The following is a 16,754-nucleotide window of genomic DNA, read 5'->3' as shown; positions in this document are numbered from 1 at the left end:
CTGTGTATGCTGGGTACTGACCATTTCAGCATTGGCATGACCATTAAGTTCAAGATACTTTTCAGGGGCACGAGATATGATGCTTCCCACCATTTTCCATTGGCAAAGTACCGGGTGCACAGCTTTCCCAAAGCTGTCTGTATCAGAGAAAAGGAATTTGGATGCACAATACATCCAAACTTCAAAATTAACAAGGAAGGCTTTCCAAAGACAGTTCCATTTCCAAATTACCGCATTAAAGCCAAAGATAGATCCAGCTGCTCTTCTCAGCTCTGTGCTCTGGTAGCAACCGTTCAGGAGCAGTGGAAACATATTGAAGCAACACTTAAAAAAAATCTCTGAAAAGAACTATCATCTATTGGATTTGCAAACAAAACAGACTGCCAAATACATGCTAAATGAAAATTATATTTTATGTGTGCGTGGTTTTTTTTTTTGGTTGTTGTTTTGTTTTTACCCTTTAGAAAAAACTTTCCATAAAATTATTGGCCAAGAAACAAAACAATTATGTTTCCACAGGTGAAAGTGAAGTAAAGAATGGCAGTACTAAACTTAGGCCACTAAATTAGATGTTTGCCTGAAATACCCAGACAGGATGTGAATATTTGAGTTGTCATCTGCAAGTGAAGATATTTCAAGGGATTAGTCAGAAAAAAAGTATAGTTTAAATTTAACGCTATTTGGCCATTTGTTATTATTCAACAGCTTATGTGGTAGATATAGGTGCCTCTATTATCAATCTGTCCATTTCTCACTTTGTTTCACTGCCTAAACTGACAAATGAGTAATTACACTAATGCTTATCATTTAGCTTACACCAGTTCCCCCTTACTTAGCCTTGGATTTACTTAACATTTTCCCTAGCTTTTAGAACATTTGCCACTTCTTCATTTTTTTTCCACTAGCATGAGGTACTAGAAAGTCCATAAGTTTAGAAATAGACGCAAATTCATTTCCAGTACCAACTCTACCACTGCAAACGTTAGTGATTTTGTGTGACCTTTATAAGCTGTGGCTTTCTCCTTATAAAAGGATGAGCACACACTTTCCAGAATTTATTGTGACAATTATCTGAGATAAAATACATCCAATACCTAATATATGTCACAGAGCTCCCTTAATAGATGTTAGTTCTGTGCTTTCTATTTGTTGATTTTCATTTAAAAATGTCTTGGCCGATAGTCTATTTCTTCATAGTCCTTTTGGGCTCTGTTCAGGTTTCACTTTATCCTCCCATCTCCCTTCAATAGACATTTCAAATATTTCCAGTTCTTTTTCCTTATAATACGATCTATTATCCACTCTTTTTTCTTTTGGACTTTCACCATTTTGAGCATACTATGAGTGACTTCTCATAGGGAGTGGGAAGAAAGTGGTTGAACAGAAGTATACAAGAAATCAACATTGATAATTCATAAATATATGACAACATTTTCCAGTTTTGAAATAGCTTTAAGCCTAGGTTTTCTCTATTCAGTGGAAAGGGCATCTGTCCTGAGCCTTCCACAAAATCCGTAAGCAGTAGATGTTGGGATAGGATTCTTATACTGCCTACAATTCTGCTGTGCACTTAGACAAGGTCTCAGTTGTGCATTTCTTATTACATGGTTGCCCACATAGGTTTATCATGCTCTTCCGTTTAACGATTGTTACTCTGTTGTTCTTGGGGAACCCTATTCCTTTAACTTTCAGGATGCCACACTCTCTTAGATTCCTTCTTATCTAATTGTCCTGTCCTCTTGTTGGCTTTTCTTCCTCCTACAAAATTCTGAAAGATAGAGTTCTTGGAGGCTCGCTTTGGGACTCTTTCCTACTCTCTTTCAGTTTTCACTCAGTGAAGCCGCGGAGCTCTCTGGCTTCCACCATCACCCATGTGCTGATGGCTCCAGCCCTGACTCTTCTGTGGGCTCCAGACTCACATCCCTAATGGACAACTTGACTCATCCACATAAATACTAAGCAGACATCTAAAATGTCACCTGTCCAAAACAGAACTGGAGTTTCACCAAACTCTTCTTTTCCACATCAGCCAAAGGGACTACTATCTAACCACTTAACCAAATTATGAACCTGCAATTTCATCTTGATTCCCACATTTTTTTCACACTTTGCATAGAGCTAGTGCCAAATCACGATGGTTCTACCTTTTAAATATTTCTCAAATCCTTTAAGTCTCTACATCCTCACAGCTAGCACCATGGTGAAAACTACTGTTAGCATAATCCTGGACTATGCAATAGTTTCTGTCTTGTCTCCTTTTTCCATTTCTTGCCTTTTTATAATCTGTTATCAATTTTACTTATCTATCCATTATCCACATAGTAGATATCAAGTCACTTCCCTGACAAGAAATCCTGCAATGAACTTTAATTCTAACTTCTTATTCTATAGTTTATTTTACCTTCTGCCATCCGGGTTCTACCTACCTCTCCAAACTAATTTCTTCCTTTTTGCCCTTTTTTACATTCATTGAATAGTCAAGTGTTTTCATGTCATAAGGCATCCATACTTCAGGTTTTCCCTATACCAGCTTGACCCTTTCTTATCTTTTATGTCTGAGCCTAAATTTTAACCATGTAGTTTTGTGTGTTTCCTTTATAGCTTCTATTATAATCTATAAATATTTATGTAATACAGTGTTTATGTAATACAGTGAGGGCACTGTTTATATCTCCAGTGCTTAACACACTAGGTACCCAATACGCAATAACGAATGATTCAGGAAAGGAAGGACTCCCTGTGTGTGTTGCACGTGTGACCTGCAGGTAAGACTAAAATCACACACGAGAGGTTTGTCATGGAGGACTGTGACTTTCCCCCTCTTATAATTTCTTCATCTAAATTATGACTCTCACATAATGCTGTGTGATTTTTTGTAGAGATCAAAGGCCAGGTTAATAAAGGGTAGTAAAGGGAAATAAAGGTAGAAGGAAGATTGGCCTCCTGTGTTCAGCAACTACAGAAATGGAGTAGTATCTCCAACATTAACAGTAGCAAAATAAGAGCACCACTTAGGATACAGTAACAGCCAGAAAGAACACATGAGAAGGAGGAGGAACTTCTAAGTTGACAACAGAGAGAAGATGCAAGACAATCTTAACTACCACTTCCTACGCAGGGGGCTGAAGTGCAGAAGGACAAGGGTGTCCATGCTCCCTCTCCTCGCGGTCTCATGCCTCAGCTCTCTCTGCCTCTCCACTTAGAGCTCTAAGGAACGAAAGCTAACAGATGCTGGTTAAGTCTCTTTTCTGCTCTAATATTCTTTCTCTCACCATAAGATCATGACATTTTCATAACACCTGGACCTAATGTTGACAATCAGCTATTTTGATCATTTATTAATAATTGTCTGTTGTCTCATGCCAAGTCCATGCATAGATTCATAATTTGTTTGTTTCTATTACTGAAAAAAAATGGCAAAGACAAGTTATAGTGAAAGATGGCACTGGAGAAGTCAAATATTTAGAAAAACGGAAGTTGGAGTTTGTAGAAAAAAGAAAAAAAATAACAAAATACGGTTTAGAATAGCGCATAAGAGTGTTTATGTGGAGAACTGTCTCACTGTATGGTTAGCTCTGACCACACTAAGATGAATCGACAAAGTCTCTGCATTGTTCGGAACTGCGAAAGTTCCACAAAGAAAGCAAAAGTGTGGCCAGATGCCATGGCTCATGCCTTACTTAACCCTAGCACTCTGGGAGGCTGAGGCAGGAGGATCATTTGAGGCCAAGAGTTTGAGGTTGCAGTGAGCTATGATGATGCCACCGCACTCCAGCCAGGGTGACCGAGGAAGACTCTGTCTTAAAAAAAAAAATAAAAAAAAGTAAAAGCAAAGTCAAAGGGAGGAGTCCGGGATTTTTTCAAAGCATTTATATTACGAATGCAAAACAGGAAACTCTAACAACATAGCAAAATGATAAAGGGAACAAACTCTAAATGGACCTAAAAAGGACTCCAGGAGTCAGCTTGTCTAAGTTTGTTATTTAATATGGGAGAAAAGGGACGCTCCAGAAGTATGGCCTTCTCCCTGCAGGGCACTCTGCTTTTGGAGTGTCATGTTGGGAGGACATCCTTCAGACCGGAGTTCTCAGCCTGGGCACTACTGACATTCGGGGCTGAATAAATCTCTGTTTGGCAGGGAGCTGTGTGTTGGTGAGTAGTGCTCTGTGCTTTGTGGAATATTTAGCAGGATCTTTAGCCTGTGCACACCAGATGCCAGTAGCATCCGACTCCTGCCCCCTAGTGTGACAGCCAAAATGTCTCCAGGTATTGCCAAATATCCCCTGGGGAGCAAAATCACCCCGAGTTGAGAAACACCGCTTTAGAAAATCTGTCCCTCAAGATTTCTTCTCCTTACTTCCCTGGATTACTTGTCATGGTTTTATTAAGAGAAAAAAAAGGAATTAGAAAAGGTAGGAATTGTTATTTTTTGTTGCTTAATAGTAAATGCTCAAATATTTGAGAAAAGAAAAAGAAAGAAATCTAGCACTTCTTACAAATTTAGAATGAGTTATAATTCCAACTTGTTTGAAGTCATATCATCTTACCGATGCACTGTTTTCTAAATCATTAAATCATACAATGGAGGCATTATAGCACTCAATTAGAAATACATTTATTGAATGTTAAGGTTTTTTACTTCATTAAAGATTAAAGGATTTTTTAAAAAAGTACGTGTGCACACTGCACATACCCATATACTCACACTATGTCTACCAGGCACGTAACGTTGCTGGGGACACACGTAACGTTGCTGGGGACGCACGCATTCACAGCACTGGAGCCCACACTCCTTAGCTTTGCCCCACAGTGATGCCCATTGGCTGTTCTAGGTATAAACTGCACTGTGTGTCACAAAACTGCTCCAGGCACTAACACTATAGATATAGAGCACCTCTTTTTCTTTGTTTCCTCAGGGAAATATTTCTTACAGGGACGCTCATGAGTTTTTCCCTCATCAAGCTTTTGCTATGTTTGCCTGTGGCACTGATTATCCTGAGTGAAATAGGATCCAGTAGCTCTTTGGATAGAAAAGGTTAGAAATTTGCCTGCCAATGGATCTACATATATGTTCCAGACTTCACATTTTCCTATATAATATTGCATTGTAAAGACTATGGGGTCAAAGTGGAGAATTTATTAGCTCTATTCTGCCCACCATAGCTGAATAAAATGTGCTAAGCGTATGCTGTATGGTCTTATGTGAACCTAGGAAAATTGGCTGGTGTTGGGACAGAGGGATGGTGGAGGTAAGATTCACTCCTCATGTCCACATACAGTGTTTCCTATAAAGTGACTCTGAAGTTTATGTTTTATTGCTTAGTTATCTAAACAATAATGTTATTGCCTGGAGTTACCAAATAGAAGAAGTCAGAGACAACATGATTTAATCCTCCATAAATACTGTTTCCCTTAACAAAGCAAGTCAGATTAGGCTCCTGCAAAAAATAGACAGTCTCTGTTTTAATCCAGTGTAGAACTGACTAGAGATTAGGGGCCTTGAGTATAAAGTACAAAAATCTTTGATTCCCTTATTTTTTCCCTGGAGTTATTATGGTGAATGCATTCCTAAGCCTGAAGAAGAGAATAAAGCTAAATTCATTTTAATCATGCACTTCTTTTTGTATTGTGTAAAAAAAATAAATACAAAGGGAATGTGACTAATTTCAAGGTTTTACTTCACATCATGCTCCTGGGAACACATTTTCTGGCAAATGTATATATGCTTTCATTTTATTCATAAAATGGTTTACCCAGTGCAGCTATAGACTTCAATATCTTTAAAAAACCCTCTTCTTTTTATAAAAGTATCAAGTTATTAATAAAATTCAAGTCCTGATCAATTTCACACATATTAACCTCCCACAGTTAAGCAATTATTTCCTTTGAGATATTTGCTACTCTCCTTTCACAATGAATTTGGTTTACATAAATTGATGAAGACAACAGAATTATAAAGTTACAGTTTATAACACCTTGGTATCGGTTCATTAAAAAAAAAAATCAATCAACTGGAAATTTGGCAACATGCCACATGTAAGACATTGTGTTCGGCTCAGAGGTAGATAGGCAAAGTAAGAGCAGGATTATTGCTCTTAGAAAGCTTTAGAAGACCAAGCATTGTCAATTACAGTAGCCAAATGTCTGAATAAAATAACATATAACGTCAAACAAGTGAGAACACTACGAGTGATATAAAATTTTAAAAGATTTTGAGATCACCAAGGGATGAGTATTCAGGCTTTTTGCTGAGAACACATGAGCCTTAATATTAAAAATTTAGGGGTTCATGGAAGATTTTTGAATGGAAACATGACACAAAAGAATAGTCATTTTGAAATTTTAACCACATGGGAATGTGTGGAATGGACTTAGAGAGGCAGGAGGCAGAGAGAAGAGCAAAGAAACTCTGCTATAGCCCAAGTGTAAAAGCAACAGAGAAAGCAAAGATGAACACACTTACTTTCTATTTTCCGACAAGTATGGGTAAGGTTAGGAGGACAGGTATCAGTGACACATGGTAATGGAGGAGTCTGCAATTTAAGATGGAACAAAACAAATTTTTATTTAAGATATGGGTGCTGTACTATGCTAGTGGATGGTAGATTATTCCCCAGGGTTTGGAAAACGGCATGATACCAAAACTGGATGTGAAGGATGAACAGCAGTTTGCTAGGGTGGTATAGAGAGGAAGCACTTCCTGGCACATAGTGGAAAGTGGTCAAAGCATATGGTGCGAAGTAAGAAAAATAAGGCCAAATACTCCAGTCTGGCTCAGGTTGTATGTGCGCTTGTGTGACATGCTAAGACATCAGGACTTACCTTTAGAAAATTGGGAATAATTACTTTCCTTATATTTTGGAAATACAAACTTGGATAATGTAAGAGAGAAATTAGAAACAGTAAGAGATTACAGTGGTCCTCAACCTTTTTGGTACCAGGGACCGGTTTCATGAAAGACAATTTTTCCACAAACCAGGGAGGAGAGATGTTTTTGGGATGATCAAACTTTGCTGCTAATGCTAATCTGTATTTGCAGCTGCTCCCCAGCACTGGCGTCACCACTTCCGACCATCAGGCATCACATTCTCATAAGGGGAGCACAACCTGGATCCCTCGCATGCGGTGATGCAAGGGTTGGGGAGCAGCTGTAAATACAGATGAAGCTTCGTTCTTGCTCACCAACCACTTGCTCACCTCCTGCTATGCAGCCTGGTTCCTACCAGGCCACGGACTGGTACTGGTCTACCACGCGGAAGTTGAGGACTGAAGACTTAAAAGGCTCTTGTGAGACGCCTAATGAGACATGATACGGACAGTATCCATCTCAGGTTCTGCATTCAGCAAGTATTTCAGATGTGTCCTATTTAACAGTAGCTGGTCCTGTGTGAATGACAACTAAAGTGTTGAATGAATGTAATAGGTAGTTCCATAGAGTGGCCAAGGGTACTGACTTTAGACTCAAATTTTCTGGACTCTTTTTCAAGTTCTGCTATTTAATAGCTGGAGGAGCCCTGGTGAGTTACTCATCTTTATGCCCGTGTTTCTTTAACCTATAAAATGCAGATGATAATGGCCTTCATCCTATGGAGCTGTTGAGAGAATTAAGTGGCTTAATACATTTGACACATTATCTTTGTTTTAGCAGTGACTGGAGCAAAGAAAGAACTCAATCAGTACTAACCAGTGGGCAGTCTGGCTCCAGAGCCAATGCTCGTAACTTCCAAACCGTCACAAATAGGTCAGTGATTGAAAGAAACATTCTTTGGCAATTAAGATGCCCATGATTATCTTTTCAAATGATGAGTTTTTGAACGAGGGTGAGGAGATATTGGATGGGTGAGGCACTTTAAAATCACTAGTGGTAACTGCTAAATCTTTGCATGTGCTGGGCAAAGATGAAAGACAAAAATTTGACTTTTCTCAAGGTTTTGAACTTGGGTCACCAGAAGAATGATTTTACCATTGATATAAATGAGACAGAAAGAAGGTTTCTCAATATTGCGGTACCTAACTTACAAGGTTATTGGCACCTTAAGCAAGATAATTAATGTAAAGGATTTAAGCACAGTGGCAGGCATAGTGCAAGCTTTCACTGTTATCTATTATCACAATCTCGTCATAGTGATCTCAGGATTAGATGACAGACACATCCAGATGGCCCTGGAGCCTCATTTCCTCCAACCTTCATAGTGGTGCAATAGAGAGCCAGCTCAGCAGTTTTGAGTAAGCACAATGGGAAAGTTGGCCCAAGTCTGCCATTGGACTCCAGGGACACCCCTTTTCTAACAAGGCAACTTTTCTTGCTCCTGCTCCTCTAATTATGCAAAGCATTATACATGCAGGTCCCTTGCTCCTGGAATCTTGGCTGTGGTGTCAGCTGACATCTTTGCTCAACCAGAGCTCAGACCATGGGGGATTGTGTGTATTTTACTCTTTTCTCCTTATGGTTTTTCCCGTTTAAACTATATGCTAAATTTGCATGCCAAGAAGCAATACGAACTGGATGACTAAGAAGACAGAGAGTGGCTGAGATTTGGCATAGATTTGCACAGGGGTTGAGAGAGGCGTTTCAGGTTGGTAGATGTTTATACTCATGCTCAAAGGGGTAAGGCAATATTCATAGAAAACAGGAAGTTATAATCTAGACTTATCAAGTCTGTGATGCCAGGGTTAAAAATAAAACAACAGGGAATTGGAATCAGAGAGAGAAAGAATACTGGAGAATCAGAGGTAAGCAGTACTCCAAAATCCAGGCAGGGAACTGGCAGTGGGGTAGTATGTCCAGGAGTAGCAAGAGCTCAGTCTGTGAAAGGACCCCAGAAAGCTGGAAGTACTAGAAAACAGACTGAAAGTGTTTGTAGAAAGACTATACACTAGCCAGGTTATTAACATCTTTCAGAAAACATCAGATGCTACTAAGTACCACAGCAAAGATCTAGGCAAAACTTTACCTGTAAAAATTGGATCATAAGGAGTGAAAGGAAAAAGAAGTAACTAGGAGAAGACAGTTGACTCAGAAATAATACAGAATTTCAGTTACCAGAAGTAGGATCTGTGCTCAGGTTAGAAAGCCCTTAAGGGAAATATTCAGAATAAAATAAGTCATAAAATTGAGTAATGATTAAAGATGGAGACATATACATAATTATTTCCTGATGCAATGTTTACCAAATGCAACTACTTTCTAGGCAGTATTTGTGTCCCCCTCCCAAATTTTCTTGTGAAGAGCTTTTATGAACAAAGTAAAGAGACAAAGAAATATGTGTGCACCATGCTGAGCATGCAGAGAAGTCACTGTCACTTTCAGAGGTTCTCAGAATCTGCAGGATTCCTCCCCAAGACGGGGCTCATTTCCACAACTAATTATAAACAAGAAACAGATAATCCAAGGAGCCTAAATTCTCCACAAATTGCTTAAAAATTAAGGGGAAAAAGGTAGATTCTAATCAATGGTACTATCTCACAGTCTGAATTTCCTGGTCAAATTAATTATCCCTGGGTAATTCTCATGATGAGGTTAACAAGGGGTGAAGGGTGTAGGGGTGGGGTGGGGGAGGTTTCAATCCAGTGACTTGACTTTGTGTTTTTGTCTGATTATGAAGGTAAATAACCCCTTATTGCTCCATGCCAACCATTTATTTTGTTATCTATTTGAAACAAAATTAGATACTCAATGGTAAAAATATCTCAAGTTGACTTGGATATCTCTCTATGATATAAATCTATATTGCTTAAATTTACCAAATACTCATTTATCAGTTAGAGAAGTGTCAACCTTAGATGAAGTTTCAGCCCTTGCACTTATGTAGAAGTAAAGGAGAAGGGCCATAATGTGTACATACACACTTCAAAACATCATGCTGTACACAATAAATACATTCAATTTTATCTGTCAATTAAAAAAAAAAAAAAAGAATGGCTTTTCAGCACAGCCAATTGGCTTCTGTGTCTTCTCTGTTCTTTTGGAAGCATCTTCAACCACATGCATATATTAATTTTGGAGTTTCTTGGCTATGTTCTTAGCTGTTCTTTTATTCATTTTTATTCCCTTATAGTAGTGATATCTGATTTTTTTTCTCTTTGACTTATTTATACAGTAAACTGAAGCTTTTAAAACATGAGCTGGTCACCATTGGTATTTTTTGCCTCCATTTTATCCATCAAACTTTACTAAAACTTTATCCTTTCTGCAATTTTTAAAAATTATTATATACATATACATACAACATGTTTTATTCATCTTCCCTGAAAAAGGCATAGAGCATTTTAAAAGGCCTAGAAATCTTGTAGAAACTGGAATGGAAATGGTATCCTGGAGTGTGATTATAAATTAAAATGCCCCCATTGCTTTCTAAAGAATAAGTTAATACCTAGTATCATAAAATTCCTTCTCCCCCCAAGCCTTTTTTTCCCTTTCATTCTGCAATATAATACTTCTCTTGATGTGAAAAAGTGCATCAGCATGTACTGATGTATAATTAAAGTAGATTTCCACTCAGCTTGCATGATGATAGTACAGCCACTGAGGGAATTGAAATATAATAAAAAGTCAGTTGGGTGAAGCTACCTAAGAGCAACATACCATTCACTCAAATGCTTTTGACTTGGTACCATGTGGCTCTCACAACAAGTCTATTTGTGAATTTGGGGGAAACAAAATCAGGAAAATGTGTTATACAAATGCCCAGGGATATCCGTTATCTACCTATCTAGATAGATAGATCTAAATAGATACCTATGTCTGTTGCTCTATATCTGTCTTTCTTTTGGCATTTACTAAACAAAAGGATATATGTTGTGTCAGCACAAATCTAGGCTCTTAATTAAAATGAGCACAGTACTCTATGAATCAGAATTCCTCAGTTCTAGCTTCTCCCTAAGAATACAGAGCCACATTTTGTCTTCAGCACCTTAAAATGATAGATTTGAGCTTTACTGGAAATTCTTAGATATCTACAAGCCCTTCAAAAAGTAAGAAAATCTAAAAATGAATTTTTAGCCACTTCTTTTGTAGAAGTGCAGCACATGTAGATTTGGGAATAAAGTGATTTTCATCATTCAGAGAGGAAAATAAATATGTTGTTCCCTGACAGCTAGCAGTAGTTTTAAGGGAAAATACCTTACTATATCAATCTACCTATCTATTATCACTCATCTATCTAAATCTATGCTAAAAAATGGTTTAAAAATTACATGGAAGGTGTGGCATTTGTTTAAAATTAGTTATGCATATTTCCAAATAATAAAAGGTTATAGACCCAAGCCCCAAATTTCTGCATCTGAATGTACAACATTGCATTTTTTTTAATATAAATGCCATTGAAATTAACTTGAAGCTTATTAAGGACAAACTTCTTAGAAATTAATTGCACACACTTTTAATTAAGTAGGGAAGCTAGAATTTTTAAATTGATATAACTTCCACTATGTAATTTCCACTTACAATATTGTTAAGTATTATACTTTTCAGAGATATCATTTTATTTCCAATTATTTTGTAGTATACCTTTTTGTTTTTAATAATAATTGATGTTCATTATAGAAAATATACAAGTTAGGGAAAATGTATTAAGAAGTTAGCATAGAACTGATAACACATCAATTAGAGATAATCATCATTAGTATTATTTGGATTTTATTTCATTTTGATCTGTTATTTAATAGTGCTATATGTATTATAAAAATATTGGGGTCATGTTCTACTTAAGTTTTAATACAAAATTTTTATTCACAATATTATATTTTACCATGGCATTAAATTTTATTTGAGAAACATGATTTATAATGGCATAATAGTATTCCACTTAAGGATACTCTCTTTCAACAGTTTGTTTTCAATTACTTTTTTATTATTGTCGTATGTATGTTGAGATCAATATCTTTGTGTACTCCTTTATTTTCTTTAACTCAGAATGACTTGACTTTAATGGACCAAAGGGGAGTAACAGTTTTAAGGCTTCTAATAATTATTATTTTAAATTACATTAAAGACTATAATATATATTACTAAATAAATCTCTAATCACTTTGCTATAAAACATAATAAATCACTTGAAGTATTTGAAATAATGCCTACATAGATGAACATTTTCAGTTATGAAAATTTATTTTAAGAAATTGTGAGATAATATCAGCTGTCACAGAGCTGAAAATAATTTTTCAGTAAACGATTAAAACATAAAAATTTGTAATCCAAATAAGACTTTTTTCTTACATAATGAAAAAGATTTCTCAGTGCAACTTATCACTGAACTCTGGAAATTGGTTATGAGTTAGTTCTTTTAAAGAAATCTTAATATGCTGCTTACATGTTTAAATGTTCACAAAAAAAGAACAGAGATATTCTAATTGCTTAGGGTAGATAATGCCATGAGCGGTTCCCAGCAAGTGCCTGTGCCCAGACTGAACTGGGAACTTGCCAGTGTTCCCCAGCACGCTCCGGAAACATCCACTCCTTCCCCTGACATACCTGAATGCAACTCAAGGGTTTACAAAGGAAATTTGACAAAGAAACAAAAGTAAATAAAACAAGGCTACAAAAGATTTTCATTGGAAATAGAAATATAAACAAAGATGCCCTTTGGTGGGTGCAGATTTCTGAAGCAGTGTGGATGCTCAACAGCTACTTTAAAACTGAAGCAACATCTACATACACAAAACAAGGAGGTTCAAACACTTGAGTGTAAGCAAACAGTTGATTGAGGACGGGGCATATTCTGAATGACTTTTCTGAAAGGCTTTGTTTAAACATGGACATAAACTGATTTTTTTTTTCAATAAATGAAAGAAGTCATTAATAGAAATCATTTTTTCTCTACTCTAATAAATGCTGAATCACATTTTATGACCTTATGAATATGAGTAGAACACAACACTGAGTATTGTTATAGATATTTGTTTGCATTTAGTGGCAAAAATTGAACCATTTGCAATAAAATTCTTTTTTCAAAAGCTAGGTAGGGTTTTTCTTGGCTATATATCAGATAGTAATATATATGAATACTTTTTTTACTGCCCTTATAATATTACAATATTGTTCCTGGAAGATACATTTAGTTTTCTAATATCAAATGACAGAGTAAATATCCCTAGGCAACTGAAACTTTTAAAAGTTCCAACTCTTCAAATGAGAAGATGAATCTGTAGGTCAGTGTTTTCCAAACTCTTTTTAGGGCATGAAATCATTAAAATGGGTCATGGAAAATTTTTAATGAAAAAGAAAGAAAATATAAAAATTATCATAGTGCATCTAAAATAGCAAGGTAAGTTTTATTTCATAAAACTTTGTGTCGGTAGGTATTGAGTATGACATAAAATGTTTTCTTACTGTGTTTTGATCAAAATCATTTGAAAAGCACAGCTCTATGTCTATCTTCCCCAGGGTTTTGAATTTTAAAATTTAAAATAAAAATTGCCCCCAGAGTGAACAGATGGTATCTATTAGTCCCTTTTTAGTCCATGGTTTTTTTTCCTTTTACCACTTACTCCTCGTTAAAAGCAATGCATACATATGTATTAATAAATCAGTAACTGCTGTCCTAAAGAAAGAAATATAATGGAATGCGTTTTATAAGTTGATGTTTTTTGATGCTGCAACTTGAAAAATATATTCATGGAAAGATAACCTGCTCTTCAAATTCAAGGTTGCTGAGCGCTTGACTGAACTTTATAAGTTAAATCTATTGTCAACGATTAATGGGACTCTTGAAAAAAAGTAATCACAACTTGAAGGCAAAAGTACAAAAGAGGATGAACAATATACGGAATGTTCTTTTACTTGTAAGATTTATTTTGAACGAATCTCCAAACCACAATGTTGTCCAAGAGTGGAACAAAAAGCTTTTTGAACCAATTGAGTTACTTTCATCCTGGATCACAGAACTTTTTAACCAAAACCAAAACCAAGTTACCAGTATACAACAGCAGTATCTGAGAGTCTCTGTATAGACCTCTCAACACACTGCTCTGTGAGTGTACACCAAAATCTTATCAGTGGCTATTTTTCTTTTCTAGATTTTCTGCATTTTCTAAATTTTTGCAACCAAGCTATTTCAAAAAAGAAGGAAAAACTGATGAACATACTTCAATGCTCATGCTGATAAGAGTAGAATAGACATGATACAGATACATTTCCCTTTGTTAAAACAAACACGAGAGTCCTGAGTTAACTGTTTTCTTAATGTTGCTACTTCATTAAGTTATTCACACATTTGATTGAATTTGTTAAAATACATTAAAATACAGATGAAATTACTTCTATGGACTCCACATGTATTTTTAGGATGAATAAATGAGTAAAAAATACAACTTTTTAAACTGGATTGTTATCCATTTTTTTAACTAGTCTTTTCAAATGTGAACACTGATAACTAATGAGATCTTAGTTTCTACTAAATGTATAGGGAAGAAAAAGAAATATTTGAAACAATAATGTATTTTCATTGGACTATATAAGGGTGAGACTATAGAGATACGTATATTTAATATCAATTTCCTTTAATTTGCAAAGATTCTAGGATAAATTATTTCTATGGTCCATTTTGGTCATCTTTGGCAAAATCTATTAAGGTGAACTAGTTGTCACATATTGAATTCCTTTGATCTTTCTTTTTTTTTTTTTTAATAAATACAGCTTAAATTAGATGATAGTATCTTGGAGTCATAAATTAGAACAAATCAAATTAATAAATGCCTATTAATCACTATGTTTCAGACCTATTATTTCAAATATAATGGTTCCTGTTACGTGGAAGCCCACCACCACCAAGTTGGGTTTGTTCAGAGAATACAAGAAGAGAGGACTTCATAGTAATACTATTTTTATGTGTTTAGGCATTAGAAAGGAATCATTAATCGTAACAGAATCTAGTGGGAAGTTTTCAACTGCAGTAAATATTTGTATGTGTATTTGTTTTATCTGCTATTCTGGTCTGTCCAGATATTTTCTATTTACACAAAATCTCCCCAGGTGAAATTATACGGGAAAGTCAAGATAAAATACGGTTGATTAATCACTTTGAACATTCAAGGAAAAAGCAACACAAAGCAAAAACAGAGAAAGTGATTATGCAGGTACTTCACCACAGCTCTTGACTTCAGTGATTTAGATACAGCTCTGACAAAACGGTTATGTCTTCCTTGAATACTTTTTAGTAACAATCATACAACCAGGCCATACAGACACACACCGCCTAATTTACAAGAAAATAGATGTCTTTCAGCAGGAGATACTCTGTGAGCACTACTAGTTCAAAGGGCCAGAGGCTTGAACTGAAACATTCCCTGAGCACCTCTCATGTTACAGGTACTGCTCTATATGCTAGAGATGGAATAGCATGGCCTCTGCCCTCAGGGTCACATAGCCTAGAAACGGACACAAATAACACAGTGTGCTAGAAACCGTGTCAGGGTTACGCAAGGGCTGTCATAAGTGAAGATGGCATATTTAGAAACCAGAGCCTGCGATCATGAGCTTGAGCTCCGTGTCATGACTTCTCTCAGTATTTGGTATATCTGTACCAAGTGCTCAGCAAACATTAGTTTTCTCTGTGTCTCCCGTTTCTAAGTAGTTCTTCACAAAACAAGCACGAGCATTGCAAGGAACATCTAGAGAAATTTGCTGAAAAATTTTAACACGGATCAGTCCCATATCATGCCTAATTTTATTTTTTTGCTTATAACATCTCACTTTGCTATTTCAGCTTTTTTTTTTACCATATTAAACAAAGATTATTCCAAAGTTTCTAAGTCTGTTCAAATAACAAGAGTATTACTTAAGCTTCAGCTTATCATATTATTACAATACCAAGTTTAAAAATTATTCTATTTTTAGCCAAGCCAGTCTTCCCTCAGTTGATGCGCACATCTTGTCATTCCATTTTGTATTCACCCTTGTTTTTTCCCCCAATAATTTGCATAATTTTAGCATGACCATTTTGAAGTTTTAATTTAGGTAGTGGAATATTCTTTTAAAGTTATAATTAAGTTAATATAATCTTGTTACTAATAGCAAAAGGTATTAGAATGTCCATGGAATCAAAAGATACCAGATGCTTATTGCAGACTACAAGTTATAGTATTACTTTGAAATAACTAAAAGAGTGGAACTGGGATGTTCCTAACCCAAAGAAATGATAAAATGCTTGAGTTATTGGATACCCCAATTACCCAGATTCGGTTAACACATCATATGCCTGTGTCAAAACCTCTCATATACTCTATAAGTATTAATATATACAACTATTATATATCCATACTAATTAAAATGCATTTTTTTAAAAAAGATACCTGATACTGTTATGTTTTTTAAAATAAACATTCTTTTTTAAAAACATAAATATTCACTTAGAAGAATAGTAATTTCTCTATCGAATATGAACTAGCTCTTTTAAGAAATAGATTTTGATGCTCTAAAACTGCGGTCCCCAACCCCCTGGCTACAGCCCGGTCCTGGTCTGTGGCCTGGTAGGAACTGGGCACTGAGTCACCCAGCCCTGCCTCCCCTCCCCACAGACCCCATCGCACCCCGGCCATGAAAAAATTGTCATGAAACCAGTCCCTGGTGCCAAAAAGGTTGGGGACCACTGTGAGTCTAAGACAATCTCAGCCAACTGATTTAAAAGCAAGTATCTCTTTGTTCGGCCCAAGACTCAGTGATTGGCAAAGAGGAACCAGTAGAGAGGAATGAAAGTAGCGGAGCCAACTCTAGCCAGGACAAACAGCTAACGTTTTCGCTTTCGAACATTTTAAAT

At 36.1% G+C, this 16,754-nt stretch overlaps 1 protein-coding gene across 1 annotated transcript in view; it reads right to left on the bottom strand.

Moving 5' to 3' along the window:
- Nucleotides 1-16,754, bottom strand: part of CNTNAP2 (contactin associated protein 2) — a 1,217,706-nt gene that overhangs the window by 942,361 nt on the left and 258,591 nt on the right. The window lies entirely within an intron of this gene.

The sequence above is a fragment of the Eulemur rufifrons genome, chromosome 29, assembly GCF_041146395.1.
Source record: "Eulemur rufifrons isolate Redbay chromosome 29, OSU_ERuf_1, whole genome shotgun sequence".
Taxonomy (NCBI): domain Eukaryota; kingdom Metazoa; phylum Chordata; class Mammalia; order Primates; family Lemuridae; genus Eulemur; species Eulemur rufifrons.
The sequence above is the reverse complement of the archived record's forward strand: the minus strand, read 5'-3'. Positions and strand labels throughout refer to the sequence as shown.